The sequence below is a fragment of the Cherax quadricarinatus genome, chromosome 24, assembly GCF_038502225.1.
Source record: "Cherax quadricarinatus isolate ZL_2023a chromosome 24, ASM3850222v1, whole genome shotgun sequence".
NCBI classification, from domain to species: Eukaryota; Metazoa; Arthropoda; class Malacostraca; order Decapoda; family Parastacidae; genus Cherax; species Cherax quadricarinatus.
The window spans coordinates 6,832,590-6,850,856 of record NC_091315.1 but is presented as its reverse complement, the minus strand read 5'-3'; positions in this window follow the sequence as shown (position 1 = coordinate 6,850,856).

Genomic DNA, 18,267 nt, shown 5'->3' with positions numbered 1-18,267 from the left:
CGACAAGATTCAGCCTGTGTGCGCGGTCATCACGTGACGTCACTGACATAGGGGTAAGTCGACAAGATTCAGCTTGTATGTGTGACGTCACTGACCGCCGAGTAAACACCCTTCTTAGTTCATTTGACTTGTTTAGACCTGTAGTAAGCATGCTTACCCCCAGAGGGGGATCCAAAAACTTGATCCGAGGAATTGGAGAATTTCGAAAACCCCATAGGGGGGAATCCAAAAAACTTGATCCGAGGAGATGGAGTCATGGTATTGTCGAGAAAATTTGGGGTGAAAGGAGGGGTACCCAAAAATTTGATCCAAGGAATTTTAGAAATTCAAAACCCTTGATCCAAGGAGATGGAGACTTTCGAAACCCCCATAGGGGGAAATCCAAAAACTTGATCCGAGGAGATGGAGACTTTGATTTCGAGAAATTTTGGGATGGGGGTGAAAGTGAGAGGGAGAACCTCAAAAATTTGATCCGAGGAGATGGAGAATTTCGAAAACCCCATAGGGGGGATCCAAAAACTTGGTAATATTGAGAAATTTTGGGGGGATGGGGGGTGGGGGTGGAAGGAGGGACAATCCAAGGAGATGGAGAATTTCGAAAACCCCATAGGGGGGATCCAAAAAAAACTTGATCCGAGGAGATGGAGACTTTGATTACGAGAAATTTTGGAATGGGGGTGAAAGTGAGAGGGGGAACCTCAAAAATTTGATGCGAGGAGATGGAGAGCACAAGAAAATTTGATGAGTTCAGACAGCAGTGTCAGTTCATGCAGAAATTAACAAATAAGATTCTAACAAGACAACCGAAACATGAAGAGATTAATATGAGGAGTATGTGTATATTTGTAAGAGGCTGGTAGCCCAACCACATATCATCCCTGCAAATGAGTATAGTGTAGTTTGTTACTATCGAAACATATGTGTCTTTGTGAAGGGTATCCCTTCAATTGTCTACTACGGCTGGTACACTCAGCACACAAGGCTCTACTGAATCCCCGGCTAAACAAGAACATAAAAATGAAAATAATGGGGATTTTGTAAAATCCCTCACTGACACCCGGAGACACTCTCTCAACACCCACTTCTCAAAGTTACAGTGTTTCTCTGAACACTAGAATACTTCAGAGTAGCAAACAGAGAATTGTAAAACTCTCTAAAAATCCGTACACACAGACATCTACAGAGAAGTGCACTACACTTGATCAGGAGATAAGCCCCTGAGCAGATGAAGAGCCCGTCCTCGCCTCTCTATCAGGAAGCACGTCAAACCCTTCATCTCTCTCTCCCTCTCTCTCCCTCTCTCTCTCTCTCTCTCTCTCTCTCTCTCTCTCTCGCAGTCACTCTCGGCCAACAACTCTCTTGTCAAGCAGGAGAAGACCAGAGCAGAAGAATCTAGAGCACCATCACTACAGAGCGACACTTGTACCTGGTGGAAGGAGATGATGTATAATAACACAGCTGTCACCACACATCAGCGAATAAACAAGCAGAACAAAACACAAAAAAAGAGTAAGCACAGTCACTGCCAGGTAAACTTCGAGTGATATAATACATTAACATATCCCCTAACACATTTATCACATTAATTATAAATTTTTATCTTCAGCTCCGTCATTTCTCAGCTTCTGGTATGTAGAAATGTAAATAATAAATATATATTGAGTTTAATATACAACACATTAATATCATATTAAACTTCAATTATAACATAATTATTCAAGGTTGATCCTTCACATGCCCTTCGCATGAGTCCGTGTCATGGCTCTGATTCCAATTGTTTTTAGATAGTGCTGGTAATGCACTGTCACTTCAGGGAACACCTTTATCCATGTACACTTCTTTTTATCATACAATAGATTGATGGCAGGTTTCAGTTTTCTATCCACTGCTGGAAGCACACTTTTTTTTTTTTTTACATACAGTGTCCCTTTTAAACAAACCATACCACGGATGGGGTTTGAACCCGCGGTCAGAGGGTCTCAAAACTCTAGACCGTCGCGTTAGCGACGTGTCATTACGATTTCGTGAGTAATGTAGTGTCTCTTTTACTTGATATATGCCACACATCGCTGTTGCCAGTGCATGTTAAGTAAAACTTGAAAGAGTTGCGACGATGGCCAGTAGTAACATTACGTTAAGCCCGATATCCATCACTTAGGCTGGCAACTTTGACACCTCTCTACTCTTAACCATTACCAGCCTTCATTACTGGCTGCAGCACAACACTTCTCCCTTTACATATACACTTTACCTGAAAGAACTCACACACAATAACTAAGGCAATAAAAGTGAAACAAATTTGCTTCGGAAATAAAACTATAAAATCTTTTCTAATTCTGGGTCATTGAATAAGGAAATGATGCTCAAAATTGCATACTGCCTCTATTTATAAGATATGGACTCAGACCGCTTGTTGTTATATTTGACTTGGGACGGGAGGAGGGTAATTAAACTGTAGAGGGGAAAGCTCTTGATTCAGACTCAGAGTGTGTAGTGATGCACTCTATAAGCTGATGATGTCCTATAAACTTAGACTGTTTAAGTGCAAATTTGAAATATTTTGAAATTTTAATAGAATTAAAAACTTGGAAAAGTTGTAATCAAAGCAATTACTGGAGAATGCGTTTTTGAATAGATTTCAAACTTTCGATGTTCATTGGGTTTATTAAGCGAAAGCTTGGCTTTTAATTTCAATTATGTAAATTTTAAATTGTTGTTTTTATTAAATAAACTGGCTGTCATGTAATACTTAGAGATTAATACTTCTTTTGGTTGTGTAATGTCTTGTGGTTCTCTTCCAATACATAAGACCTCATGTGTCTTAAATACTTTTTTTTATTTTCGGCTTTGTAGTTGCCATTTTTTATTTTTATTGTTTTAATTTTTCAAATTATAGGATTGTAAAGAATTTAAAATGGAAGAAAACTGCGCAAAGAAAATAGAGAATCATTTAAAACTGGCGTTTTCACAGAATTTTAAATTTTCTCTAGTTTAGTGAGTACTTAATACTGCACGACTAAATCCCTGACCAAACACATTTTTAGATACAGTGATCTTATTTTACACTAACTTCCTCCATGTTTTCATTTATAACTTCAGAATGCCTTATCCCATTGCCTTAAAAAATTTCAGCTCTTGTTATTTTATGTACACCATACCAGACACTGGATTTCATGAGATAACTTTAAAAAGCTTCTTTTGCTCGGTTTCTAAATTTCAACGTCTGTGTATCCTGTTTAGAAGAAGATTGATATTGTTAATGTGTGTGAAGGTTCCATTTTGCTACGTTTACTCTCGGAATGGTGTTGTAGCATTATTATGCATTATGAATACCTATATTCCAGACACCAATATTTACAATAGATACAGAGTGCAATACAGCTGCAGCATGTTAATGAGTGAATGAAGAAAGTGGGTTCACTCAAAGCAATTAGTTTTTCACTGATACAGGACAGACCAGTTTGTGTGTACTCAGTTGGTAAGTATGGCAGTTCAGCTGAAGTTAATCTCTCACCCAAATGGTGAGAGATTAACTTCAGCTAATAAACCTGACAACGAATCAGAGTGACCTGGTGCCCCAGCAGCCACTCCAATGCTGCCAGTCTGGCAGAGGGAATGCAAGAAGTGTTTGTGCCAAATAAATTGTAGCATACCCAGCGCACACCACGCTCTTCCCTGGATCGAACCTGATTGCCTCATTTTTCACAGGCATTATATGAATCCTGCAGGCTTAGCATTTTTCTCAGATTAAAACAAAACATTTCTTAATGGCATCATTCTTTAAAGACTTATTTATCGAATGACAAGAATGAAACATTTCTGGGGTTTATGTTGTCTTGGTGCAAATTTTGGTGAACTCTGTGAAATAAAAGGAAAATGCCACTTTTGGTCAACTTTAAATTGTTTGTGTTGTGTTTTCATCACCTTGATTTTAGATTGTGAAAGTTTAAATAAGTCACTTTTATTATTCGTATTGATTTTTATGATATAACTATAGAACATTTCTTCTGATCAGAATCAAGTCACAGTGTTTGACTTTATTGGTTTATCATAGGTGACGTCTACAAAATGTGTTTTTAAGTGCTCATAACACCTGTGTACATTTAAGAAAAATGCTACACACAATATTATACAAAATAAAAATAATAATATTTAATAATAATAAATAAATAAAAATCTGGGAAGTTTCTTAAATCACATGTATCGCATTATACTAATTATACATACTTAGATTATTTTCAAAATAAAGATTTCTTACACAGAAATTATTTGTCTGTTATCAGTTCTAAGATTTTAATGAATTATTGACTCAACTAGTTGCATTTCAGTAGCAGTACGATCCGAGGAATGTATCCCCGTATTACATAATCCCAGTACTTAGTGTCCTAATGTACGTTACTAGAATAGTGCAGAGTCTGGCTGGTGGACTGATAATGTAGTTAATTATTAGTGTTGAAGATTTGTACTTAATCAAAATCGGCATTTATAACTCATCATGTGGAATCTAATACACAAATATGTTTAATAAAAAAAAAACATTAAATTAGGGAATGAGAGTTCCAAATCACATTCGAATCATTTTAACAGACCAAGGAGACAAAATATCCTAAAATACATAAGCACATTAAGCCTTCATTGAGGCCGCTAAGAAGTTGTATCACGTTTAAAGCATGGAAGGCTTGAAGCTAATCACATGTTCCACTCAGAAATTATCGCATGAAAAGCAGTATTTTTTAATTTCTTCTAAACAAACAAACTGGAACGTATGCAGGATAAAATCAATCCAAACTTTTCTCAAAGTATGATTTACCAGCTTTAAGGTAGAAAGTTTTATGTAAGTCTAGTGTATATGTTTAAGAAATGGTCTTGCTTAAGAATGGGCTTAAGGGTATACAGAAGGTATAGACACATGCAAGAACATTCAGCAGATATAACTTAAAGAACAAAAGGCACAATATCGTGACTGGAAATACACAAATAACCCGCACATAGGAGAGAGGAGCTCACGACGACGTTTCGGTCTGACTTAGACCATTTACAAAGTCACACTGTAAATGGCCCAAGTCGTTCCGAAACGTCGTAATAAGCTTCTCTCTCCTGTGTGCGGGTTATATGTACAGATTTATCATAGACTAACCAGATACAGTGTGTGATTTATTTCGTATCAGAAGAGCTATTCTCAGCTTATTTCACAGACTAATTTGATTAATAAAATTAGCATAACATCAAGAGATTGTTTCCCTTGACGTAAACAAATGGCCAGATGATGCATTTTCCCATTATACAGAATTAAAGAAAATTTGTATCTATACAATCTTCAAACATTTCATGCATTTCATACAATGCATCAGCCGTTGAAGATTAATGCAGTTCACAATTGTTATTTTGTAATCAGAAGAAAGCACTAAACCCATTGGGGTTATAAAGTGCCTGTTGAATGGAAGGAATTTAAATTCGATTCAAGCAAGGGAAAGATAAGTCCAGTTCATTGGATCAAGAGCCCATCACAAGCATCATGGGAAAACTAATATAATATTTCGAGGTTAAAAGTAGTAAAATGCTCGTAGTCAAAGAATCTTGCCCGAGATAAATTATACAAGCGTTAAAATTTTAAAGCCGATCTAATACGGTATTCTCGAATAATAAAAGAAAATTTGTGATGAAAGAAACGACAATGTTCTAAAAAAATTAAGAGTTTTCCCTCGTGAAACTTAAGAACGACATAAATCCGCAGATTTTTATTTTATTTTTTTTTTCAAACATCACTTTTAGCATTTACATTCTATATAAAATTCTCTATAATCCTATAACAAAACATATTTTTAGTTTGTTTTGAGCAACCCAGTTTCATAAAATTTACAAAAAATTAGAAATTGTCACCCACACAGCTCAGAATTAATACAAAAATTCTTCTTATTATGATACGCTACTGTTTACAGCTTGAAGGTGATCAGAAGGAGGCATTCAGTGGTTACAATTTCCGTAATAACATCGGCAAATTGAAATTTACACATTTCAGAGTGAGTGACAACCTGTAAAAGTTTTGTTGGCGGTAGAGTAATTGATGTGATTCAGACGATCCCAAGTGTCTTCAGTATTTCCAAGTATTTCTAAGTGCCTTCAGTATTTCCAAGTGCCTTCAGTATTTCCAAGTGCCTCCAGTATTTCCAAGTGCCTTCAGTATTTCCAAGTGCCTCCAGTATTTCCAAGTGCCTCCAGTATTTCCAAGTGCCTTCAGTATTTCCAAGTGCCTTCAATATTTCCAAGTGCCTTCAGGATTTCCAAGTGAATTCAGAATTTCCAAGTGCCTTCAGTATTTCCAAGTCCCTTCAGTATTTCCAAGTGCCTTTAATATTTCCAAATGCCTTCAATTGATGACTTGTCTAGGACTTTAAACTGATAGATTACAAAGGTATGGGTGTTTGTGGGAAACAATCAGGCTGCAGTACTAGGGTTAAAACAGCAGATATTAACAACATACCTCAGGGATATGTTTAAAAGACAATATTCAAAATAAAGTTGCTAGTAAAGGCAAATCAATTGATCAAAAAACAAAGAGAGATAGTAGAGGGCAACGAGTAACTAGCTCCCTTAAGAAATAAGATAGATGAGCTAAGATTACTTGCAAGTGCAGGTAATATAGATATTATTGGTATAACAGAGACCTGGTTCAACATGAAAGATAGAGAAATGCCTTCTGGATACAACATACAAGGTTATAAACTATTCCACACTGACAGGGTCAACAGGAAGGGTGGTGGAGTGGCGATGTATGTCAGAGATAATTTAAATTGTTGTCTTAAACATGATATAAGATTAGAAACATCAGACAAAGAATCTGTTTGGCTACAGTTTCTCGAGGGTCGTGACAAATTAATTTTGGGTGTGATTTATAGGCCCCCAAACTTGATATGGAGTGCAGTAAGCTGTTATGGGACGAAACTCAAGGCATCAGGATATGAAAATGTTGTGTTAATGGGAGATTTTAACTTTAGACAAATTAATTGGAACAGTACGACAGAAAATCTTGAGTCTAGTGACTTTCTTGATACGATTCGGGATTGCTCTTTAGAACAGTTTGTGACAGACCCAACTAGAGGAAACAATCTGCTTGACTTGGTTTTTGCCAACAAAGAATCACTAATTAATAATCTTGAGGTTAATGATGAGCTTGGGAAAAGTGATCACAAATCACTTAGTTTCAATATATCATGGAATTACCCAGATAACTGCAGTCAAATCTCTGTCCCAGACTTTTGCTTGGCCAATTTCATGGGACTGAAAAATTACCTGGGTGGGCTAAATTGGGATGTCCTGACTGTGGGCCAGGGAGGTGATCTTGGTTGCCAATATGACGTTTTTCAGAGCATAGTTCTAGCTGCCCAGACAACTTTTGTTCCGAGTAGGTAAATTAGATCTAACAAAAATGATCCCAAATGGATGGGCAATAGAGTAGAACATCTCATTGGTCAAAAGAGAGGCATTTATAGGCGTATCAAAAGAGGGGATGGGCAGTTAAGAAATCGATGTATTCAATTAAAGAGAGAAATAAAAAAAGGAATAAGAAAAGCAAAAAAAAGGATCATGAGGCTAAAGTTGCAAGGAATTCGATGACTAACCCAAAAGGGTTCTTTCAGGTATACAGAATTAAGATTAGGGACAAGATAGGTCCACTTAAGAGTAACTCAGGTCAGATCACTGACAGTGATAAGGATATGTGTGAAATTTTCAATACTTACTTCCTCTCAGTTTTTACCCAGGAAAATACTAGCTAAATGCCTGAAACAATAGATTAAGTAGAACAGGACGATAATAAACTATGCACGATTTCGGTAATTAGTGACATGGTTCTCAGGCAAATAGAGAAATTGAAACCTAACAAATCCACAGGCCCTGATGAACTGTTTGCAAGGGTGTAAAGAGGAACTTAGCATACCTTTGGCTAATCTTTTCAATGTATCACTACAAACTGGCATAGTGAATATCAAAATGATATACAATACCGCCTGGAACTATCTGAGATAGTTCCAGACTATGGAAATGAACTTCTCCAGGCTGAGGGACTGACAACCTCAAATCTACGACTTCAAGGGTGATGGACTGATTACATCGTCTTCACATCTCTACTGTTCCTGCCTACTTTCTGTACTCGACTGAACAAGCCTACTGTGTAGACGAAACGTTTCTGAATAAAGTTGCCTAACTATTGCCTATGTGTCTTTCCTACCAAACTGGCATAGTGCCAGACAAGTGGAAAATGGCAAATATAATACCAATTTGCAAGGCAGGAGACAGATCCTTAGCTTCGAACTATAGACCAATAAGCCTTACCACCATAGTGAGAAAATTTATGGAATCAATAATTGCCGAGGCATTTTTCACTAAGGTGTTTGAGGAGGTAGATCATGGTAATGAATATGATATTGTTTATATGGACTTCAGTAAGGCTTTCGATAGATTTTCACATCAGAGGCTACTGAGAAAATTTAAGGCACGCGGAACAGGAGGAAATTTTTTTTCCCTTGGTAGAGGCATGGCTGACATATAAGCAGCAGAGAGTTTGCATAAATAGGGAGAAATCAGAATGGGGGCACGTCACAAGCGGTGTTCCTCAGGGGTCAGTGTTGGGCCCGTTGTTGTTCACAATTTACATAAATGACGTAGATGAGGGAATAAATAGCGACATAAGCAAATTTGCTGATGACACCAAAATAAGGCGACCAATTCATTCTAATGAGGACACTAGAGCACTCCAGGATGATTTGAACAGACTGATGCAATGGTCGGAGAAGTGGCAGATGCAGTTTAATATAGATAAATGCAAAGTTCTAAATGCTGGACAGGAAAATAACCATGCCACATATAAACTAAATAATGTAGATCTTAATACTACTGATTGCGAGAAGGATTTAGGAGTTCTGGTTAGCAGTAATTTAAAACCAAGACAACAGTGCATTAGTGTTCGCAATAAAGCTAAGAGAATCCTTGGCTTTATATCTAGAAGTATAAATAATAGAAGTCCACAGGTTGTTCTTCAACTCTATATATCCTTTGTTAGGCCTCATATAAATTATGCTGCACTGGAAAACGTACAGAGGAGGATCACTAAGTTGATCCCATGTATCAGAAATCTTCCATATGAGGATAGACTGAGGGCCTTGAATCTGCACTCTCTCGAAAGACGTAGAATTAAGGGGGATATGATGGATGTGTATAAATGGAAGACAGGAATAAATAAAGGTGATATAAAAAACGTGCTGAAAATTTCCAGCCAAGATAGGACTCGCAGCAATGGTTTCAAGTTGGAAAAGTTAATATTCAGGAAGGATATAGGTAAGTACTGGTTTGGTAATAGAGTTGTGGATGAGTGGAATAAACTCCCGAGTACCGTTATGGAGGCTAAAATGTTGTGTAGTTTTAAAAATAGGTTAGATAAATACATGAGCGGGAGCGGGTGGGTGTGAGTTGGACCTGACTAGCTTGTGCTACTAGGTCTGATGCCGTGCTACTTCCTTAAGTGGTAGTGACCTGACGAGGTGGGTCATTGCGCTAATTCGGGGGGGGCATGGACCTGCTTCGCATGGGTCAGTAGGCCTGTTGCAGTGTTCCTTCCTTCTTATGTTCTTATGTTCTTAAGTACCTTCAATATTTCCATGTGTCTTTAATATTTCCATGTGCCTTCAATATTGGAATATATCGTTAATGATATTTTGAAGACAATCAGAAGAAGCATTCGCTAATTGTTGATAAATAAATTTATTTCACCATTAATTTATTAAAACTAGCTAATCTCAAAAAGCCTTGTTTACACGAAACACATCACTGGTGAAAATATGAAGCCGATCAGACAAGTTCTTCTCGCGCTATTGCACAGTTTCCAAAGATTCCAAATATTTTTCTGTTCAACTAAATCAACAAATTTGTCTGCACGCGAACGATCTTAGCCATTTGTCAACCATTAAATATTAAAGCTGTTCAGAAGAAGCAAACTGAAATTTATTTAACTTGTTTTAACAGGAATAAAAATTCCTCTCTATAATACACATAAATAGTTGAATCTATACTTACACAATTGAATTTCACTTTCCGCCGTCGTCGAATATTTTTGCACTGAGGATTTTGGAAGTGAAGCTAGTCATTCAAGAATGATGGAAATTGGCTCAATAAATTTGGTCATATGGCACGTAAACATGTCAGTTGTTTCATAGAATTTGCTCATCGGTACCATACACAAGCATTGAAAATTTGAAGCTGTTATGAGTAAAATAAACCGAACAGTAGGAATAAAAATATCAAGCAACCTTATAAGGGTATGTACCCCTTCGGGGATATCTAATTACAGTCACTCTATTGTACATATAATCATTCCTCTTTATTTTCCAACTACGGAATCTGTCAGCTTAGTAATGAATTACTAGGACCTTCTTTATTACCCTTTTTAGAGTCGTGTTACATTTTTAATTATTTTCTGGTGAGAAAGTGTTGTGATTTGAAGTAATTTGGTACTCTGTATAATCAAGCGGTTCCTTTTTCATTTTTAATTTCCTTGAATTATCCATGAAAATAGATTATCAGCTGCTTTCCTCTATATTGTCCTATTTAATTTTATATGTCTTCCTAATAAATGTAAATAAATTAAAATTACTGCTGCACTAGGTTCATATAGGCTACATATATCCAGTACTCCATCAAGTATTTTAATTTTTTAAATAGGGATTACAGTAATATGTCAACATGTAAGCAATGATATACATAGTTTCGTGAATGACCAAAAAATGTTGGTTAAAGAATATTATTTAAGTTTTCTATAATAAATAAACATAAAAAGAGTGGTTTTATTTTTTGTCATTACAGCTTCATGATCAACTTATGGCACAGACCAATTCAGCAATGAAACCTTGTTTGTTGAATAACTTTAAAACTTATGGATTTGTTATATTGTATTTAGTGAAAAGTGACTTTTAATTCCATTTTCCTTGACTAATAAGTTTTGTTCGACCTCTCTGAAACAAAATATATTCTGTATTGATACTCATTTTAATCATTTATGTGCTAACATCATTGTTCCACCGAAGAAGATTAATAAATGCATATGAGATACAGTGTCACAATAATACAAAACATCTTTCAGGAAAATGTACATAGTTTTATGTCAGCTACTCTGCCCGTAAGTAATATTTGTTTACGTGTATTTTCGTTTCAAGTTCTTTTTACGATAATGTCATGATATGAGCTCTGTACACATAATTATTGGACCTAAAATCGTCATTTTTATAAAAAATGTAAGGTACTTACATTCCATATAAGTTCCTCACACAACTGATGCATCTTTTCCTGTTTATGTATTAAATTCACTCAGATTTAAAAGAAAGCACCATGTCCAACACTGATATAGGTGATTGGTATTCTATAAGTAATTACTTCTTGCTTATTGCTGTTTTCTGTTAGATAACAGTTCGCAGCATCGTCAATGTCAAAATTCAGCAGAGGGCTCGGGATTACCCTGAACTTTGATTTATTATGTTTCCAGATATTTTAATAAACATACAGTCGATGTTCTGCGCTTTCATTTTTTTATATTACATCTAAGTATTATTTAAACCATACCCCCATAGTTTATATAGAGTAAAGAAATAGATTTTAGGATAGTTCTAATTTCCTAATTGTCTCGAATGAAGAAAGTATCATGAAAAAAAATCATGAAAAAAGGTCCTACATTAAGTATTATTTAATTAACAATATGACCCCATCGCTAGCGTAAATATTTTACCACTATTAAAATCATACTCAACCTTTCTCTACATTCAGTTGTCTATAGCATAAATTAGTAGTTTCCATGGAAACATCTCTTGGTTAAATCTTCAACAGAAATATTTAACAGTCAAATAACCAACTTATGCAGCACTCTGCACTATGCCAGTCACGTGCATTTTAGGCACAAAGAACTGATAATATGGAATACGGATCGCGCAGTGCCCGAGATACATATAGTTTTATTGGTTCTCAGTCCTTTTCAGAACACATGGACGCTAATTGTTTATATAGAGTAAAAAAATAGATTTTAGGATAGTTCTAATTTCCTAATTGTCTCGAATGAAGAAAGTATCATGAAAAAAAATAATGAAAAAAGGTCCTACATTACTGAATATGGTCTTTATTGTTTTATGATATGAACAGTAAACTGTATTGCTAGGTAGTATGAATCATAAACTTTACTGTTTTATCGCGTGAACCATAAATTATTCAAAAGCATTAACTATCAGTTTTATATTTTACTGATACACGTTATGTCCAGGTGGTCAGTTCTGGAGTATATACAAACATTTGGTATAATACATCCTCTGGTAGAACGATGCAAACTGGTTCTTTAAGAGGAAAGAATTTTATCTTTCCTGCTGTTTTCATTCTTTGTGGAAATGGCCTTTTAGCGACCTCGCTAACTTTCCAGAAGGAACTGCGTCTCCGTTGTGAAATTCGTTAAAGGAGTTTGTGTAACTTTATCATGTTCCTTGAGTTCTCCGATAACTTTGTTATGGGTAAATTTACTATCTTGACCTCTCAGAGTTTCTCATATTTCTCATCCCGGTTAACTGTCTGGCTGCTTTATAAAACGACTTTACATACAGAATACCAAAATGAATTCTAGATCTACTAGTAATAAGAATAATTCTACAGAGTATGATTAAAAATTTTATAACGAACTCAAATATAACTTATTAGGATCAAAAGCAGTGGTTCGTACCTCGACCATTTGGCTCACAATGGAAACACTTAGATTCCGGAGTGGGGCGAAACACTTCATTTTACTTTGAATAAATCGTTTAGAAAACCGATAATTGTGCAACATCTGGGTATCTTTATTTCGGAAACGTTTCTCCACGCTTCTTCAGTCCAATTCAGAGAAGAACAGTGGAAGATAAGGAGGAGTTTAAAGTAATCAGTCCCTAAATCCATCAATCTTCATAAAAGTACAGCTACTGGCTGAAGAACGTTTCCAGAAGAGCAACGATCTTCTTTCCTAATAAGGCAACGAAAATTTGTGTATCTAATAATTTCGCGAAAATCATTCTGAAAATCATTCTGAATAATCATTGTGTTTGATTATTATTAAATTATTGTAAATAATCTAAAATATATTTAGTTGGATTAGGATAAATTAAATTGAGCTTGTTACAATAAGGTTAGGTAAATTTTCTAAGGTTAATTTGGTATAAAATTATTAATTATTACATTAACAAAAATGAAAAAAATATCTTTAAACGTATATGAGAAAATTTTAGAAAGGATTTATTTTTAAATGAGTTTTTGTTAAATGGCCAGTTTTACCTATTCGGCATGATATATATATATATATATATATATATATATATATATATATATATATATATATATATATATATATATATATATATATATATATCCCAAACTCCTCCTTTAAAGTGCAGGCATTGCACTTCCCATTTCCAGTACTGAAGTCCGGCTGTATAAAATTAACCGTTTTCCCTGAATCCCTTGACTATATATTACCCTACTCACACTCCAACAGCTCGTCAGGTCCCAAAAACCATTTGTCTACATGCACTCCTATTTAACACGCTCACGCACGCTTGCTGGAAATCCAAGCCCCTGGCCCACAAAACCTCCTTTACCCCCTCCCTCCAACCTTTTCGAGGACGGCCCCTACCCCGCTGTCCTTCCCTTGCAGATTTATACGCTCTGCATATCATTCTACTTTGATCCATTCTCTCTAAATGATCAAACTACCTCAACAACCCCTCTTCAGCCCTCAAACCAATATTTTATTAACTCCACACCTTCTCCTAATATCCACACTTCGAATTCTCTGCATAATGTTTAAATCACACATTGCCCTTAGACAGGACATCTCCACCACCTCCAACCGCCTCCTCGCTGCAGCATTTACAACCCAAGCTTCACACCCATAAAAAAGTGTTGGTACCACTATACTTTCATACATTCCTTTCTTTGCCTCCATAGATAACATTTTTTGTCTCCACGTATATCTCAACGCACCACTCACCTTTTTTCCTTCAGTAAGATTAGGGACAAGATAGGCCCACTTCAGAGTAACCTAGGTCAGATCACTGACAGTGGTAAGGATATGTGTGAAATTCTCAATACCTACTTCCTCTCAGTTTTTACCCAGGAAAATACTAGCGATAATCCCGAAATAATAGATTATATAGAACAGGACGATAATTAATTATGTACGATTGCAGTAACTAGTGACATGGCACTCAGACAAATAAAGAAATTAAAACTAGCAAATCCCCAGGCCCTGATGAATTGTTTGCAAGGATGTTAAAGGAATGTAAAGAAGAACTTAGCAGACCTTTGGCTAATCTTTTCAACATATCACTACAAACTGGCATAGTGCCTGATAAGTGGAAAATGGCAAATGTAATACATATTTACAAGGCAGGTGATAGGTCCATAGCTTCGAACTATAAACCAATAAACCTTACCTCCATAGTGGGAAAATTTATGGAATCATTAATTGCCGAAGCAATTCGGAGCCATCTTGATAGGAATAAATTGAAAAATGAATCTCAACACGGCTTTTCAAAGCGGCGTTCCTGTCTTACGAATTTACTAACTTTTTTCACTAAGGTGTTTGAGGAGGTAGATCATGGTAATGAATATGATATTGTGTATATGGACTTCAGTAAGGCTTTCGATAGAGTTCCACATCAGAAGCTATTGAGGAAACTTAATTAAGGCACACGGAATAGGAGAAATTTTTTCCTGGGTAGAGGCATGGCTAACAAATAGGCAGCAGAGAGTTTGCATAAATGGGGAAAAAATTAGAATGGGGGCACGTCACAAGCGATGTTCAGCAGGGGTCAGTGTTGGACCCTTTGTTGTTCAAAATTTACATAAATGACATAGATGAGGGAATAAATAGCGACATAAGCAAATTTGCTGATGACACCAAAATAAGCCGTTCAATTCATTCTAATGAGGACCATAGAGCACTTCATGATGATTTGAATAGACTATACAATGGTCGGAAAAATGGCAGATGCGTTTATTAATATGGATAAATGCAAAGTTCTAAATGTTGGACAGGAAAATAACCATGCCACATATAAACTAAATAATGTAGATCTTAAAGGATTTAGGAGTTCTGGTTAGCAGTAATCTAAAACCAAGACAACAGTGCATTAGTGTTCGCAAAAAAGCTAACAGAATCCTTGGCATCATATCTAGAAGTATAAATAATAGAAGTCCTCAGGTTGTTCTTCAACTCTATGTATCCTTGGTTAGGCCTCATTTGGATTATGCTGCGCAGTTCTGGTCACCGTATTACAGAATGAATATAAATGCACTGGAAAACGTACAGAGTAGTATGAAAAAGATGATCCCATGCATCAGGAATTTTCCCTATGAGGATAGACTGAGGGCCCTGAATTTGCACTCTCTCGAAAGGCGTAGAATTAGGGGGGATATGATCGAGGTGTATAAATGGAAAACAGGAATAAATAAAGGGGATTTAAATAGCGTGCTGAAAATTTCTAGCCAACATAATACTCGCAGCAATGGTTTCAAGTTAGAAAAATTCAGATTCAGGAAGGATATAGGAAAGCACTGGTTTGGTAATAGAATTGCGGCTGAGTGGAACGAACTCCCGAGTACAGTTATTGAGGCTAAAACGTTGTGTAGTTTTAAAAATAGGTTAGATAAGTACATGAGTGGGTGTGGGTGGTTGTGAGTTGGACCTGACTAGCTTGTACTACTAGGTCTGAGGCCGTGCTCCTTCCTTAAGTGGAAGTGACCTGATTAGGTGGGTCATTGGGCTTACCCGGGGGGAGGACATGGACCTGTTTCGCATGGGTCAGTAGGCCTGCTGCAGTGTTCCTTCTTTCTAATGTTCTTATGTTCTTATCAATTCTGTGGTAAACCTCATCCTTCATAAACCCATCCGCTGACACGTCAACTCCCAAATATCTGAAAACATTCACTTCTTCTATACTCCCTCTCTCCAATGTGATACCAAAGTTTTCTTTATCTAGATCGTTTGATAATCTCATCATTTTACTCTTATCTATGTTCACTTTCAACTTTCTACGTTTACACACTGTCCCAAACTCGTCCACATTATCATCAGTAAAATGTAAGTGTGTCAACTCCCATTTTCTACTTGATTCCCATAATTTAATCCCATCCCTCTCTCCCACACTCTAGCATTTACCTCCTTCACAATCCTATCTATAAATATATTAAACAACCATGGTGACATTACACGTCCCTGTCTAAGACCTACTTTTACTGGGAAGTAGTCTCCCTCTCTTCTACACACCCTAACCTGAGCCTCACTATCCTCATAAAACCTTTTTACAGCATTTAGTAACTTACCACTTATTCCATACACTTGCAACATCTGCCACATTGCTCCCCTATCCACTCTATCATATGCCTTTTCTAATCGATAAATGCAATGAAAAATACTGTTCACATATATGTTTCAATGTAAACACTTGATCTACACATCCCCGACCCACTCTAAAGCCTCCTTGTTCATCCGAAATTCTACTCTCTGTCATACCTCTAATTCTTTCAGTAATAACCCTACCGTACACTTTTCCTGGTATACTCAGTAAACATATTCCCCTATAATTTTATAATCTCTTTTGTCCCCCTTCCTTTTACATGAATGAACTATACACTCTCTCTGCCAATCCCTAGGTACCTTCCCCTCTTTCATACATTTATTAAACAAAAGTACCAACCACTCCAACACTATATCCCCCCCTGCTTATAACATTTCTGTCATGATCCCATAAGTTCCAGCTGCTTTATCCCCTTTCATTCTACGTAATGCCTCATGCACCTCCCCCACACTCACATCTTGCTCTTCTTCACTCCTAAAAGATCCTATGCCTCCCTGGCCAGTGCATGAAATTACCGCCTACCTTTCTTCATCGACATTTAAAAGTTCCTCAAAATATTCCCACCATCTACCCAATAGCTCCAGCTCTCCAACTACTAACTCCCCTACTCTATTTTTAACTGACAAATCCATTTGTTCCCTAGGTTTTCTTAACTTGTTTATCTCAATCCAAAACTTTTTCTTATTTTGTGCAAAATTTCTTGACAGTGCCTCTCCCACTCTATCATGTGCTCTCCTTTTACACTCTTCACCTTTCTTTTACTCTCCTTATACTCTGCTCTTCTTATAACACTTCTGCTTTGTAAAAACCTCTCATAAGCTCTCATTTTCTCCTTTATCACACCGTTTACTTCATCATTCCACCAATCACTCCTCTTTCCTCCTGCACCCACCCTCCTATAGCCACAAACTTCTGCCCCACATTCTAATACTGCATTTTTAAAACTATTCCAACCCTCTTCAACTCCCCCACTTCTCATATTTGCACTAGCCCAACTTTCTGCCAATAGTTGCTTATATATCACGCTAAGTTCCTCCTCCCTAAGTTTATACACTTTCGCCTCTCTCTCTTACCTGCTGTTGCCACATTCCTTTTGCCCCAACTACCTCTTACTCTAACTGTAGCTACGAGTAAATAATGACCCGATATATCAGTTGCCTCTCTATAAACATGTACATCCTGAATCCTAGCAATCAACCTTTTATCCACCAATACATAATCTAACAAACTATATCATACCTTGCATACTTATTTATCCTCTTTTACATAAAATATGTATAACTTATTACCAAACCTTTTTCTACACATAGCTCAGTTAAAGGCTCCCCACTTTCATTTACCCCTGGCACCCCAAATTTACCTACTACTCCCTCCACAACATTTTTACCCACTTTAGCATTGAAATCCCCAACCGCAAGTACTCTCACACTTGGTTCAAAACTCCCCACGCACTCTGTCAGCATTTCCCAAAAACTCTCTCTCTCTCCTCTACACTTCTCTCTTCTCCAGGTGCATAAATGCTTTCAATAACCCACTTTTCACATTCAACCCTTATTTTACTCCACATAATTCTTGAATTTATCCATTTATATTCCTTCTTTTCCTGCCATAACATATCCTTCAATATATCCTCCCCACCCCTCCCCACTCTTCTCCCACATAGCCACAGTTCCTCCACTACCTCCCCCCCCCACACTCTGACATACACACTACTAACCTAACATACAGAACTACATAGGTTTCCCACTCTGAAGCAATCAGGATAAAACAAAAATGGGTTGTCAGAGAGCAACAAGAAAAACCAAGGGACAGGAGGAGGAAACTGCAAAGGAAGATTGGGCAGCAGAGCTCACAA